Here is a 16399-nt window from a genome sequence, read left to right on the forward strand (position 1 = left end):
CACATATGCTAATGAAATTATAGGTGATTATCAATGTGGATTTAAACTTAACAGATCAACTACAGATCAAATTTTTCACATCAGACAGATACTTGAAAAAAAAGTGGGAATATAATCAAAATGTCCATCACCTATTCATTGAATTAAAAAAATCATATGATTCGGTTAAGAGAGATAAATTATATAATATATTAGTTGAGTTTGGAATACCTAAGAAGCTTGTTAGGATGATAAAAGTATGCACCAGTGAAACAGAAAGTAAAATTCGTGTGGGTATTAATGTGTCTGACAAATTTACAATTCATGATGGGTTAAAACAAGGAGATGCATTATATCCATTGCTCTTTAATTTTGCCTTAGAATATGCTATTAGGAAAGTAAAAGAAACTAACGAAGGACTAAAATTAAATGGTATGACTCAGTTGTTAGCATATGCAGATGATGTAGACTTACTGGGGGATGATGTGAATACAATTAAGAATAATGCTAAAATATTTTTCAAAACTGCTAAAGAGATAGGTTTGGAAGTTAACAAAGAGAAAACTAAATATATGCTTACAGGCCGAAACCAAGTGTTAGGTAATAATCAAAATCTAATTATTGATAACAACTCGTTTGAACCAGTTTCCAAATTCAAATACTTAGGAGTAATATTAACAAATGAAAATTATATTAAAGAGGAAATAAAAAGTAGGCTTAATTCAGGAAATGCATGTTACTTCTCTCTTCATAAACTTTTGTCTTCTCGTTTAATATCTATTAAACTAAAAGTTAAAATATACAAAACAGTAATTTTGCCTGTATTATTATATGGGTGTGAAACTTGGTCCCTTAAATTGAAAGAGGAACATAAATTGAGAGTATTTGAAAGTAAGATCCTTAGGAAAATATGTGGACCTAAAAGGGATAAGGAGACAGGTGAGTGGAGAAGGTTACATAATTTAAAACTACATAATTTGTATTCATGTCCATATATTATTAGAATGAATAAATCAAGAAGACTTAGGTGGGCAGGCCATGTGGCACGAATGGGAGAGGAAAGAGGAGTTTACAGGATTCTTGTTGGGAAACCTGATGGCAAGAGACCTGTAGGAAGACCAAGACGAAGATGGAGGGACAACGTTGAGATGGACCTAAGGGAAATCGGTAGGGATTGAAAAGAGTATATAGATCTTGGTCAAGATAGGGAAAGATGGAAGGCCTGTGTTGCTGCAGCCATGAACCTTCGGGTTTAAGACGGCTAGAGAGTTAGTTAGATAGCATAGCATGCGTAACACAACAAGAAACATCGCAATGTGATTCCGGACGTCAAGTGTTGGATTCTGTACTAGAATTTATTTTTCTATGCTATTAGAATATAAATAGTATCCTGAGAGATATTTCATACCGAGGCGACAAACCACAAGTGTCGCTTGGAAGCAAGCAGTCGATAATCAATGCAGCCTGTCGAACCGTAGAGACACAAGCTCTGACTGCACAGTTTCCTCAAGGAGATTTTAGATCAAAGCGATACGCGACAAACGATACGGGGATTGCACACCAAAGCGACACGTGTCCTTCGGTCCAAGGCAACTTTCATATCGAAGCGACACGCGACACATGTTGCTTGGAAACGAGCCAATCAAGAGCAACATTTCACATCGTAGCAGCATGACGGGCAGCAGAGATCAGCTTTCGGTTGGTGAAATCCTCAAGCGATAAGTGTCGTATGCCGCTTGTCTATTTGGTGCTCAATCTCCCTAAAGCAAGACACTCATTGCATCGCGCATGCGCGAACAACAAACCACGGCAACACGTTGCAAGCTATTGAGGAAAAGAGCCCAGTATGAGCGACACGCAAGCGACAAGCGACACGTGTGGCTTATCGTGTCTCCTAGATCTGTTGTTGTAACATGCGGTTTATCGTGTCGCCTAGATCTGCTGTTCGCATAATTAGCAGCAAACGCTTGCTAATAGACTTAAGGCACCATGTCGCTTGTCACTTACGTTAGTTTGGAACTCCACCTGTCGCGCGCTGCTTCGGTCAGAGCACCCTTCCTTTAGGGAGCTTTCAGACCTAAGTAACAAGTCGCACGCGTATACGGCATATGAACGTGTCGTTTGCTGTTTGAATCCTTATGCGCAATGAATGCTATTTTACAGTCTGGAAGTGTCTGTGCCACTAGTCACATCAGTGTGAACATCCCGTGTCGCTTGTTCCATTGGTCTGAAAGTTTCCTTACACTCATGTCGATGGCACTAAGGGGTTTCTCCTTGTCGTTTCATGCAATCATCATCATCATCATCGCTGCTATTAGTTTAAAGGAGAAGAAAAGAGACCAAAAATACAAATTCTTCAGTGTGTATATCTTTAAAGCAAATTATGATGATGATGATAATAATAATGAACCTAATTCATTCACAAAAATTTAGTTACCAAGAGCATTTAACGCGTATATTTTGTCCCGAGTAGTTGTCGAACGACTTAAGCTCGGTCGCTATTTAATATTCGTAATTTAGTTGACACGTATTTAGAATTTATTTGCACGTATTTAGAACGCATTCGTATGTATTTAGAATTTATTCGCATATCATTAGAATACTTTACATTTATGTATTTGCTTATTTATTACTTTTGCAACGTCCCACAGTTGGGCGCCACAAAATGCAACGCCCCACGTTGCGGCACCATAAAATGCAACGCAACATGCCACCACTCGTAACTCCAGGGTATGGAGATCCGAATTGGCAACACACCGCTCCTTGCTCCGGCTGGTCAGTTGGGAGCACAAGTTCTCACCCAGGGATCGGGATTAAGACGATCCACCCTTCGTCCAGGAAGGAAACCACCGAATTGCGACACGTGACAGTAAATAAAATTCCAAATAATTTATAATTAAAATGTCCAAAATCTTTAATCACGAATCGCGCGCGTACATACTGATTCGCACATGTTAAAAGTTATAATTTGTTGGGTGATGCACGCTCGCAGGCAGTGATAAGCAATTTATTAAACACGAAAGTCCGCGCACCGCCTTCACAGTTAATAGCAAGACCTCAACTGCTACCTCAAGCGCGAGGCGTAGCATAACAGATTGTTCTAACTTACAATACAACCTCATAACATAAAATAACACAAGAAAAACTGATAATTTATATAACACCTCAATGTTAATTAGCGATAGTAAGCTAAAGTTCAGGTTGGCAACAATTAAAAATGCCAACGTGGAAGTTTTTACATCGCCAAGAACACGAAGCGTCGTTCCCCCACTCTTAACATAAACAGCCAATAGGAATACGATATTTTATTGAAAACGAGGGAGAAATACTTTGCTATAATATTACAATGTTAAACTATATAGAAATAACTAAACTGATTTTATCAAATAAATCATATTTGCACTTGCACATAAAAATGATTGAATAAAGATTTAGTTTATAACGAAGACAAAATACTTCAATCTTGTACACTGTTGAACAAAATTCGATATTAAGAAGAAATGTATTTAACTTGTGCTTGGAAAACAATGAAAACGCTGCATACACTATTTGAGACAATTATTAGCCTCTAAATTCTGAATAAATGTTGCAAAAATACGCGAATAATATTATAACGTAAGATAAAACGTAAATATATATATATGAATTATGAAAACAATTAAGTATAAATAATTTAATCCAAGTTCTTAACTTGAAAGTATACGAATAAGATAAATGCCAATATACAACTGAAATCTGCCTAACTTGGCGGTCGTTACACTTTTTATAAATATATAATTATTTATTTTATGAAAAATATGTATATAGAAGGTAATTAGAGGTACTAAACGCTATGCATATGGTTTTATATTTATTACTGCAAAGAATGTAATGTACGAATTAATAATATTAATGTTTATAATATTGAAAATATTTTTTTATGGTTTATGAACCGCTATGAAAGGTGTTAATGGTACGAAAGAAGACGATCCCGGTACTCGAACCCGCGATATGTAACGGTAATAAATAATTAGGCATATAGTGTATACTATGTATGAAATAATGTATGTTATTATGTTATGAAAGACGATGGTACGCCACGCTAGACAGGAGACGGTGAACTCCACGCTGAGGGTAGACGAGAAAGGAATTTGGGGGATGTGCGATCTAGGTCAAATGACGTCAGAACGCCAGGACAAAGAAAGAACCCGATTGACAAATCAGAACTGGTTTTCCCAAGGTTAATCAGAACGCAAGAACAGGGGAAAGGTATGCAACCCCGTAGGGCAGGGGAGGGATTGAACCAGACAACAAAGGATGTCTGGAAATGCGCGATCTAGGTCAAATCTCTGAAGCTATGCGTCGCTTGTAGAACCGGTTTCCGCCGCCAATTAATATTCCGCTCAGGGTTGCCTCAAAGGCATAGGACGCTTTAGCGCGGGTTTTATGCTAGAACGCTTGCTTGTCAGAACAGGTTTCCGTCAAAGCAAGCCAAGGTTACCGAGAACACAAGAAAGAAAGGATTTTCGGATACCCAATTAGATTCGAGCGAGAACTTTACCTTGAACAAGGAGAACGAAGCGTAAGGGTTTATTATCTGTACTATGAAGAAGGGAGAGCTATCAGGGACGGGACCTACAGTTTTCACTATTTGCTTTTATCACGGGGTATCGAACCTAGGACCCTTTGATTTTTTATTTAGGTAGTAAATTTATGTTACTGTGTGCTATTTAATATAATATTGAGTTTATATTTTACTAAACTTTGACTTTATGTCAAATATTTTCCCAGCTTATTCTTATTTTTACTCAAATAACACAATTTCATATGATCAGGAAAGACCTTTAGTAACATTTTCGACACACAAAGACATTGTTTCAACTTTTAACTTATTATTTTACAAGTTTAGGCTTATTATTACCAAAATAACACTATTTATACAGTAGTGTAAAAACCCATATTACTGGTGCGAGAAAGTATGAACCCCCCTCAGGCAGATTTGCCTACACTTAAAACTTGCTCAACATGCCCATATGAGCTTTTTGCTCAAGTGTGGAACCCCGTCTAATTCAAGATTTTTGTAAAAATGCCCTCGGGAATTTCCTGAGAAAGTATGACCCCCCTCAGGCAGATTTGCCTACACTTATAAAAGGCACTTCTGTGAGATTGTTGTCCATAAACCTGTCAAAAATATGCCCCTCTTGATATTTTTTTGGCCACACCTAAAACTACGCCAAACGTATTAACACACACACACCCACCCACCCACACACACACACACACACACACACACACACACACACACACACACACACACACACACACACACACACACACTGACCTTGACCTTGAGATGACCTTGACCTTGACTATTTTTTCGATTATTTTTTCGATTGTTTTGACCTTGACCTTGACATGACCTTGACCTTGACCACACCCACCCACACCCACCCACACCCACCCACATACACACCTACACCCACCCACACCCACCCACACCCACCCACATACACACCCACACACACCCACACCCACCCACACATATTAACTTCCGGTCCACTTGTGGCCTATTTCTGGTTTATTTATATTGCATCATGTTTTGCAACAAATTATTGCCCAATATTATGCTTTAGGCATGTGTTGTTTTCTGATTGGTTGGTTATGACATAATGTGATGATGTGTTATATTCTGATTGGCTTATTGTTTCAGATGTTTTCAATGCGGTCTGTGCTTAGGCTATATAAAGAGATTTTGCATTGCATATCAGCCAGTATTGTGAGAGTTGTTGAAGAGTAAGGGTGTGTTGTTGCAGTGCTGCTCATATTTTTGAAACACAAAAATTTTGCAGATTTGTATAAATTGAATTACAAATCTATTTGATTTAATAGACAGAATTTTTGACAACCTGTCATAGGTTTATTAAGTATAGAGTTTTGATTTGAACCCCGAGAAATTTTATATAAATAGCAAAGCCAAAAATATTAACACACATACACACACACACAAAATATACAAAACACACTGCTGAACCCAACTGATATTTTTTATTAAGCATAGAATTTTGATTTGAATCCCAAGAAATTGTATATAATAAACAACAACAAAAATGCCAAATCAAAAATATTGTAATCAATGCAAAAAGAATATATCTAGCCCCAATTGGGCTAAGCATCAAAGGAATTGTAATCCAGACAAATGCAGAACTCCCACAAAAATTTGCCCTAAATGCCATAGAAAATATAGCATGGAATATTTCACATATAAACATAAAGGTACTTGTTCTGCACAGTCATCAACATTGCCCCCACAACCTGGTCTGAAAAGGAAGCATGAAACACCTGTTAATGCTGGACCAGCAAAGCAGCCACGCTATGAACCCATCCATAGCAGTTTTAACGGCCAATTAAGGGATCACCGTTTTGTATCAGAGCCAAGATGTGACATTAAGAATTTTTTGAACAGTATAAATCCAGATGTGCAGGCAATTCTAAATGCACAAAATGGCTCTTATAAGCTGTCCCTCAAATTGTTTACACAATATAAGAAGCCAAATGGCACAAAATTTACACAGCCCCACATAACAGAAACTGTACCGGTATATTCAAATGCAAATTCAGACAAAATAATAAGCAGTTTAATAGATCAATTGAATATTAAACACTCTGAATTTGCAGCAAAAGAGTCTGGATGGAGCCTATGCGGATCTCCACACAAGTTGTATATTAATATTTCTGAATTCAGCCCATTACAAGGTTCCACTTATGTGCCTTTACCTGCCAATATTAAGAACAAACAAGCCGTGGTTAATATAAAAATAATGATGAGAAATGCTTTTTGTGGTGTATTTTAGCTGCTTTGTATCCAGTTTCAAGGAATCCTGAGAGAATAACTTGAAACAACATGAAAATGATTTTGATGAGGCAATGGAGGGTTTAGAATATCCAATGTCTGTTCAGAATATTGATAAATTGGAAAAAAAAGGCCCGGGATATCAATGGCAAACAATTATCTATTAATGTATTTATTTGTTCTACTGGCCGTGGCAATTGCTTGATAGCACCTCGCAGAATCAGTACATTTGATGATGATTCTGCTGTTCCGATTGATCTGCTCTTAATTGAAGAGGATGGCACATATCATTACACTTTGATACATAATCTTGAAGCTTTAGTCAGAACACAACTAGACAAATCCAATACAATATTCAAGTTGTGTAGAAGATGTTTAACTGTATTTGATGGTGAAAAAATAATAAATGGGGTTCGTAAAAGGAATGCAGAAATTGCTAAAAACAAGTTAATTGAGCATCTGAAATACTGTGGCAACCATAAACCTGTTCACATGGTGATGCCAATGCCAAGTGAAAATGCAAAATTCAAAAAGTTTGAAGCCCTGTTGGAACACCCAGCATATATAGTCTGTGATTTTGAATCAAACCTCAAACCCCTTGCATTCTGCAGCCCAGATCCTGATGAATCTTCAATTACACCATACCAGTTACATGAACCTTCTAGTTTTTATTATGTGATTGTACAGGATGGTGTTGTTAGTAAAGAATATTTATACATGGGAGCAGATGCCATCAAAGAATTTGCACATAGAATAGAAAATGAGTGCCTTGACATAGCATCTAATGTTTTATTAAAATCAAAATCTATGATGCCTTTAACAGAGGATCAGATTGAAGATTTCAACAATGCAGAAAAATGCCCGGTATGTGATTCTGAATTTTCAGATACAAATATCAAGGTACATCACCATTCTCATACAGATGGTAAATTCTTAATGGCCCTGTGTAATAGCTGTAATATTAAGATCCAGAGACCAAAATTTGTCCCTATATTTTGCCATGGTGCATCCAATTATGATTTTCATCATCTGATCAGGTACGAGGGGTTTGACAAGCAGAATTTAAATATTTTAGCTGAAAATAATGAAAAATATATTGCCATTAGCAAAATAATTAAAGTTAATGGTGTTCCTATTCACTTAAGATTTCTTGATTCTTACAGAATTTTATCGGCTAGCCTGGCTACACTGGCCACTCAATTATCTGATGATCAATTCGAAATCACATGTGCTTTGTTTCCAAATCAGGACCTGAAATTAATTAGGCGGAAGGGTGTATATCCATATGATTATGTTACAGATTTTTCTAAATTTGATGAGTGTTCTCTGCCACCACAACAAGAGTTTTACAGCAAAATCATAGGATCTGGAATCACTGATGAAGATTATCACCATGCCCAGTTGATGTGGAACAATTTAAAATGCCAAACATTTGGTGATTATCACAAGGCATATTTAAAACTTGATGTGACCCTCTTAGCTGATATACTGCAGGCATTCAGAAAATCTTCCATGGAAAATTATAAGCTGGATCCAATGTATTTTTACAGTGCTCCGGGCCTAGCATGGTCTGCAATGTTTTTAAACACTAAAATGCAGTTGGATCTGATCCAGGATCAGGACATGTATCTGTTTATGGAACAATGTATAAGAGGAGGCATGGTGCAATGTTCTCAGAGATATGCCAGAGCAAATAACAAATATATTCCTGATTATGATCCAGCACTGCCATCAAATTATATACTGTATATAGATGCAAACAGCCTCTATGGTTATGCTATGATGAAAAAACTGCCATATGCAGGGCTTGAGTGGGTTGAAGATTTCAATATTGAAGATCTTAAGGATTTTGATGACTATGGCCTGTTCTTAGAGGTTGATCTGACAATTCCTGATGATTTACACAACACATTTTCTGATCTGCCCCCAATTCCTGAGGTTAAGTGTTCACCTGGCTCTAAACAGAAGAAATTGATGATGACTCTAGAGCCGAAACAGGATTATGTCATATATTACAAAAACCTCCAGTTCCTGATGAATCATGGTGTTCAAGTGACCAAAGTTGGAAAAGTTTTGAGGTTCAGGCACTCAAGATGGTTGAAGCCATATATTGATACAAACACAGAGCTTCGAACATCTGCAATGAGCCAATTTGATAAGACCTTGTTTAAATTGATGGTCAATTCAGTGTATGGCAAAACAATTGAAAATGTCAGAAAACATATTGATGTTAAAATAATTACTGACCCCAGCCGGAGCAAAAAATTGATTGCAAAGCCCAACTTCAATTACAGAAGAATTTATGATGAGAATATGGCACTTTTCAACATGAAAAAAACAAAGATTAAGTTTGATAAGCCTATTTATGTAGGGGCTGTGATATTGGATTTGGCCAAATTACACATGTTAAAATTGTATTATGATGTGTTGAAGCCTTTTTATGGTGATAGTGTAAAACTGATGTACATGGACACAGATAGTTTTGTTCTTGATATTCAAACAGAAGATGTTTATCAAGATATAGCACAGCCTCAATTGTTTAAATATTTTGATACCACTGAACATTCAAAAATTAAACACCACAATAAAAAGGTGCCTGGCAAGTTAAAAGATGAGACACTTGGTGATCTTATTGTGGCATTTGCTGGGTTAAGAGCCAAGATGTACAGTTTTGAAACATGTAGTGGCGCTGTTGCCAAAAAGGCCAAGGGCATTGGCAGATTGACTGTAGACAAAGAGCTTGAATTTGAAGATTACAAAAATTGCCTCAAATCATGTAGCACAATCAGAACATCAGAATCCAGAATTCAGAGTGTGGATCACTTGTTGACTAGCAATATTGTAAGAAAAGTGGCTCTGGACCCACATGATGATAAGCGATGCATTTTGTCATGTGGCATACATACTTTACCATGGGGTCATTGTGATTTGAAAAGTGGCAATCAATGCCCAATTACAGAGCATGATTTGAAATAAATAAACATGCCTATGAACTTATTTGGGTTCAAAAAACAGGCTATTATGGACCTGCCAACACCACAAACGTCTTCTGATATAATATCTAAACTAAGTGCTTTGTTAATTATTCATCTGTAAGTATGCTGTTCAGATTTTTTTTTTATATTTTCTATGGCATTTAGGGCAAATTTTTGTGGGAGTTCTGCATTTGTCTGGATTACAATTCCTTTGATGCTTAGCCCAATTGGGGCTAGATATATTCTTTTTGCATTGATTACAATATTTTTGATTTGGCATTTTTGTTGTTGTTTATTATATACAATTTCTTGTGATTCAAATCAAAATTCTATGCTTAATAAAAAATATCAGTTGGGTTCAGCAGTGTGTTTTGTATATTTTGTGTGTGTGTGTATGTGTGTTAATATTTTTGGCTTTGCTATTTATATAAAATTTCTTGGGGTTCAAATCAAAACTCTATACTTAATAAACCTATGACAGGTTGTCAAAAATTCTGTCTATTAAATCAAATAGATTTGTAATTCAATTTATACAAATCTGCAATATTTTTGTGTTTAAAAAATATGAGCAGCACTGCAACAACACACCCTTACTCTTCAACAACTCTCACAATACTGGCTGATATGCAATGCAAAATCTCTTTATATAGCCTAAGCACAGACCGCATTGAAAACATCTGAAACAATAAGCCAATCAGAATATAACACATCATCACATTATGTCATAACCAACCAATCAGAAAACAACACATGCCTAAAGCATAATATTGGGCAATAATTTGTTGCAAAACATGATGCAATATAAATAAACCAGAAATAGGCCACAAGTGGACCGGAAGTTAATATGTGTGGGTGGGTGTGGGTGTGTGTGGGTGTGTATGTGGGTGGGTGTGGGTGGGTGTAGGTGTGTATGTGGGTGGGTGTGGGTGGGTGTGGGTGGGTGTAGGTGTGTATGTGGGTGGGTGTGGGTGGGTGTAGGTGGGTGTAGGTGGGTGGGTGTAGGTGTGTATGTGGGTGGGTGTGGTCAAGGTCAAGGTCAAGGTCAAAATAATCGAAAAAATAATCGAAAAAATAGTCAAGGTCAAGGTCATCTCAAGGTCAAGGTCAGTGTGTGTGTGTGTGTGTGTGTGGGTGTGTGTGTGTTAATACGTTTGGCGTAGTTTTAGGTGTGGCCAAAAAAAATATCAAGAGGGGCATATTTTTGACAGGTTTATGGACAACAATCTCACAGAAGTGCCTTTTATAACTGTAGGCAAATCAATCTGAGGGGTTCATACTTTCTCAGGAAATTCCCGAGGGCATTTTTACAAAAATCTTGGATTAGACGGGGTTCCACACTTGAGCAAAAAGCTCATATGGGCATGTTGAGCAAGTTTTAAGTGTAGGCAAATCTGCCTGAGGGGGTTCATACTTTCTCGCACCAGTAATATGGGTTTTTACATTACTTTATACTATTCAGGCAACATTTTTTATTAAATTTTAGACTCACATAGATACTTTTATAAATTTTTAACTTATTATTTTACAATTTATACCTATTTGTACCAAAATAACAATATTTATATTATTCAGGCACCATTATTTATTAAATTTTGGACTCACAAAGACATTCTTTCAACTTTGAACTTATTATTTTAAAAGTTTATTTCAATATTTTTTACTCAAATAACACAATTTAAGCTATTCAGACAGAAGTGTTTATTTTATTGTGCACTTACAAAGAGATTTTCAAATTTTAACTTATTATTTTCAAGTTCAGGCTTATTTTTTACTCTCATAACACAATTTCATCTATTCCGGCAACATTTTTTATTAAATTTTGGACTAGAAAACATTTCCTTTATTTTAACTTATTATTTTACAACTTTATGTTAATTTTCTACCAAAATAACACTATTTATACTATTCAGGCAACATTTTTTATTACATTTTGGACTCGCAAAGACACACACACACACACACACACACACACACACACACACACAGAGAGAGAGATTTTTTCCAAGTTTACAGGATTATTCTCTAATTTTACCAAGGGGACTATAATTGGACGTTTATTTTCCCCCTTAAATATAACAATATAATGACAAATCACAGGACAAGACGATGCTAGCAGATGACTATTATGGCTCTTAAGTCCACCTGTCAAACTTTTTTACCATGCTATTTAGCCTTATAGTTTTTATTCAGGGTAATTTTCAAATATTACTGACTTTTTGAGTGATAGACTTAATATCAGGGGTTATTTGTATCTGTTATATCATGCCAGCTTTATTTTTACTACAATCATGACTAAATTCCACTGACTGAAGAATAAAGCTTAGGCTCTAAAGGGGCCATTAAACACGTATAGTGACAATTCATAGGACAATATGAACCTTACAGAGGCTTGTAGGAGGCATAGAAACACATGCCAGAACTTTATTAGACTGCAAGAAGCATTTACAAGGAGTACTACAAGGAAACGAAGTTGATTTTTTGAGTGCTTTACCAGTTACACAGCCAATATTTGTTGATATTTTGACACACAAAGTGTGTCTTGTCAAGTTTTGTCTATTTATTTCACAATTTTATGTAATTTTTTATTCTAATAACACAATTTTAACTATTCAGGCAACATTTTTATTGCAATTTGGACCTTCAAAGTTATTTTTTAAATCTTTGTATTAAACTTTCTATTTATTGCGTTTTGTGTCTCACATTCACTAATTTTTAATTTAGATTTTTATTTTTCTAAAACTAAAGAAAAAAGTATTTTTAACTAAAAGTTATTTTATAATTTTCGGTTTTCAGATTTCAACTATGCTATGTTTGGTTCTGTATTTCTATATTAGGATATTACAAAGTTTTAAGGTGTCTATAATATTTCAAAGTATTTTCAGGGTGTATTTGTTAATGCATTTGGATGATAACTATTAGGTTTTTGAATGAACTAATGTTAAGAATAGTTCAACCAATCAGAAGACGTGTCGGTTTTTTTTCAACCAATTAGAAAACGCGTAGGTTTTATTTCAACCAATCAGAGAACGCGTCAGTTTTGTTTATGAAGTATAAAAAACTGCGTAAAAGCGAGCAGAAGCTATTTTGAGAAGAATTTCTGAAGCATTGTGTCAGAAAAGACATCAAGTTGTGATTATTGTCCGAGATTTGAAGACGAAGAACTCAAGAGAAGCTATAATTAAGGTAAGTGATTTATATTATGTAGTGTGTTTTTAAATAATATGTAAATCCAAATATTGAAACGAAGAAAAAGTAAATACAAACCAAAAAGAATATGCGTAATGTGAACTAGTACTACAACCATGTTTCTATTTTCCAGGTACTTTTATTTCTGTATCTGTGAGTTGAATGATCTGTTACTGAAAATGGCGTCAACGAAGTAACCGACAAGAGCATGAGTAACATGATTTCAGATGTTATCCATAAGGATTGTGTGTTGGAGACTTTGAAGAGGTATGCACCTAGCAAGTATATTACTACTATAGGGGGTACTTGAGGACACTTTTCAAAATATGCGTTATATAGGACAAAAATCACCAAGAACATAAAGAGAAATATGCAAAATCAAGATAAAAGTGTTAAAAAAACAAGGTAAAAATTCTGCTATATTTTTGTCACTTTCTAGAGCAGGACAAAAATCGCCAATAAACGTAAGTTAAAAACCCAAAATCAGGGAAAAAAGTGTTAAAAAAACAAGGTAAAAATTCTGCTATATTTTTGTCACTTTCTAGAGAATTTTTATTTTTGGAGGAAACCAAAATATAAATGGCGTTGTTTATTATTGTATATTGTCTGATTCCGCTTTGATTTTTGATCTTATGAAACTTACACATACAGCCATTTGTTACACATATCCGATAAAAAAGTAGTTAATCATGGCTACACTTGCAACAAGAGCATTCTTGTTTTATATAGTGTTTTTCAATTTCTGAGACAGGGTGTGACGGAGTAATTACAATTACACTCTCTACGTGAATTTTATTATCTTCACGAATCCATTCATATCCACCAGTAACCTTATAAGTATAAAAGTAAACAAAAATGCTATTTATATAAACTAAACAATTATTTAATAACCATAAGGAATCGTGTCAATAACACCATCTTTTTCCGGTAAGATCACCCGTTTATCGTATTCCAATTTACATTTCTTTTGAATTGTTTTGTTAACTAAAGTATGGGTTTTTCTGCTTTTTGTAATTTGGTTATATTCTAAAATAATTTTATCAATTTCTTTTTTAAAATCTTTATCATTTCAGCCATATTTAATTTCTGAGAGTTTACGTAGTTTAATGTGAATCCTTTAATTTTGCACACAACTTTACCTTTTGATTTTTTATATGTGTAGCTTTTTGGTCCTGTAGATATGAATTCTATTATGTAATCACCGCTTAATTCGTCTGTCCATTCTCCAAGCATGCAACCTGTTTTTACAGTGTTTGTACCATCATCAATGTATATAATAGAGTCAGTATCGTAATAAACTACTTTGTCACCTAGTTTGTCAAGCATATCATATAATCTCAATCTAGAATATGAGGTTGTATATAATGCAATCAATATGTTTGTTTTAGTAGGATCTTCCAACCACTCATCTTTTGTTTGATACTTAGCCTCAATCATGTCATCGTTGATTAATGATAATTTTATACATTCTAGTTTAGGGTTTAATAATATATCATACAAATCTTTTGCTGAGTTGATATAATCCGTTGTTTCTATTTTTGTCTTTGACCAAATTTACCGTAAAATGCGTTCAAAAGTAGTTTAGCCATGGCGTGTAACACTGGGTTAGGTTTAATGTTATTAATATCCAATTCGATACCTAATCTATTTTTTACATCTTCAACATACAATTTTTTATTGCCGTAATTATCTTCCCACTCGCTGGTTTCTAATTTTATTTTTAAGAATTTTGAAATGTAACTTTTAAACAGATTGGTGCTTCTTTTCTTAAAGTGCCAGACTTCATATATTTTAATTAACTTGTATCCCATTTTAAGCGCTTTATTAATTTCCGGTGTGCTCCATGTACCAGTAAATCTTCTTTCAATGTCTGAGTGATTGCATTCACGATTTTTTGAATGAGAGCATATACCGCATAATGGAAATATTAATTTTTCTTCTTTAATAGGTAGTACAGGATGATATAATTTTCTTGGTGGTTGTACCTTGCATTTAATTAATCCAAACCAATTCGGGTTGTGATTTTGAGGATGTAATATTTTTACTGGATGACCAACAGGAAACTTGTCATAGAACATAACTGTTGGATACAAACTACAAATATCTATATATTTTAACTTTTTTCCACGAACATGTAATTTACTTGCATTTGTTCTTCCACCATAATAAGCATCCCTGGGAGTGATTAGTGTTACTATATCGTTTATTTTATGTTTAAGTTTTTTGTATCTAGGTTCCCAATCACACTCCCACATTTCTATAACATTGTACCCTTTATCTTTTAATTGCTGAGTAAACCGTTTTGTTTTTCCATGAAGGTCACCCATGCTTTCTTGCTTCTTGTTAATTATATCATCTTTGTAACAGTTGGGACTACCATGCCAGAAGCACCGATGGAACTGATAAACTGTGTTGGTTGTTTTATGAAAGCCATCAACCTTCCGTCCTAATATAGTTTCTTCCCCACCGTTTAATGCGTGTTTTACATTATCCCCAAATGTTCTTAACCATGATATAGATTTTTTACTATACGTTTCATGGTTGCTATCTTTTAATACAGCTATGGTATCGGATTTTATATGATGGTATCTAAACTCAGCCATTGCTACACTTGAGATTGTTATATATTGAAATGGATCAATGTTACACGTATCTAGAAATGTTTGTCTAAAGTTTTCTAACTGCTTGAGTCAGTATGTCTACATCTGACTCACAATACTCACTTATTTCTTTTTTAAAGTCAAATATGTAATTATCTTCAACTCGTTCACGATGCCACTGTAAAAAGTGATTTCTTGTATGCCAATGTTTACAAGTTGCATCTGGGTTGCATTTACTGCATTTTTTCATAGTGCTCTCTCCGTAATATTCAATATTCGGTATTGTTCCCACATATGTCTGGTTTTCTGTTGTGTTGAAGAAGTGAGGAAAGTATCCTTTCTTTAACTCGGCTAATTCAAATGTTTCTGGGAATGTACTCAATGGTTGTGAGATAAAGTTGTAGCTATCTATGAATCGCATATTTGCATTACTAAGAATCATGGACATGATTTGGCAACCTTTGTAAATTGTGAACGGTTTGTATCCATTTCGCATACAGTAGTTCATAACGAAATACCAATCATACGATCTAGCGTTGTGCGCTATAATAACCCCGATGATCCTTAGATATTAACCATTCACAAAATAAGTCACTATCTTTAAAATGAAATTTTGCTCCATCTCCAAAGAGATATTCAGCAACTACGTAGTTTGGTATATGTTCTCCGGTTTCCTGGTTAGCCTCAAAATCAATTATAATATATTTTTTTGTATATGTGCATGTAGGTTTTTGTAATGTATTAGGTTTTTTACAGACATTACGTGTTGTTAAGAGTGGCCTGGAGGTTGGCATGACAGTAGTTTCCTGGCCCGATGCGATACAGAGACA

The sequence above is a fragment of the Lepisma saccharinum genome, chromosome 14, assembly GCF_977018435.1.
Source record: "Lepisma saccharinum chromosome 14, izLepSacc3.1, whole genome shotgun sequence".
Lineage (NCBI taxonomy): Eukaryota > Metazoa > Arthropoda > Insecta > Zygentoma > Lepismatidae > Lepisma > Lepisma saccharinum.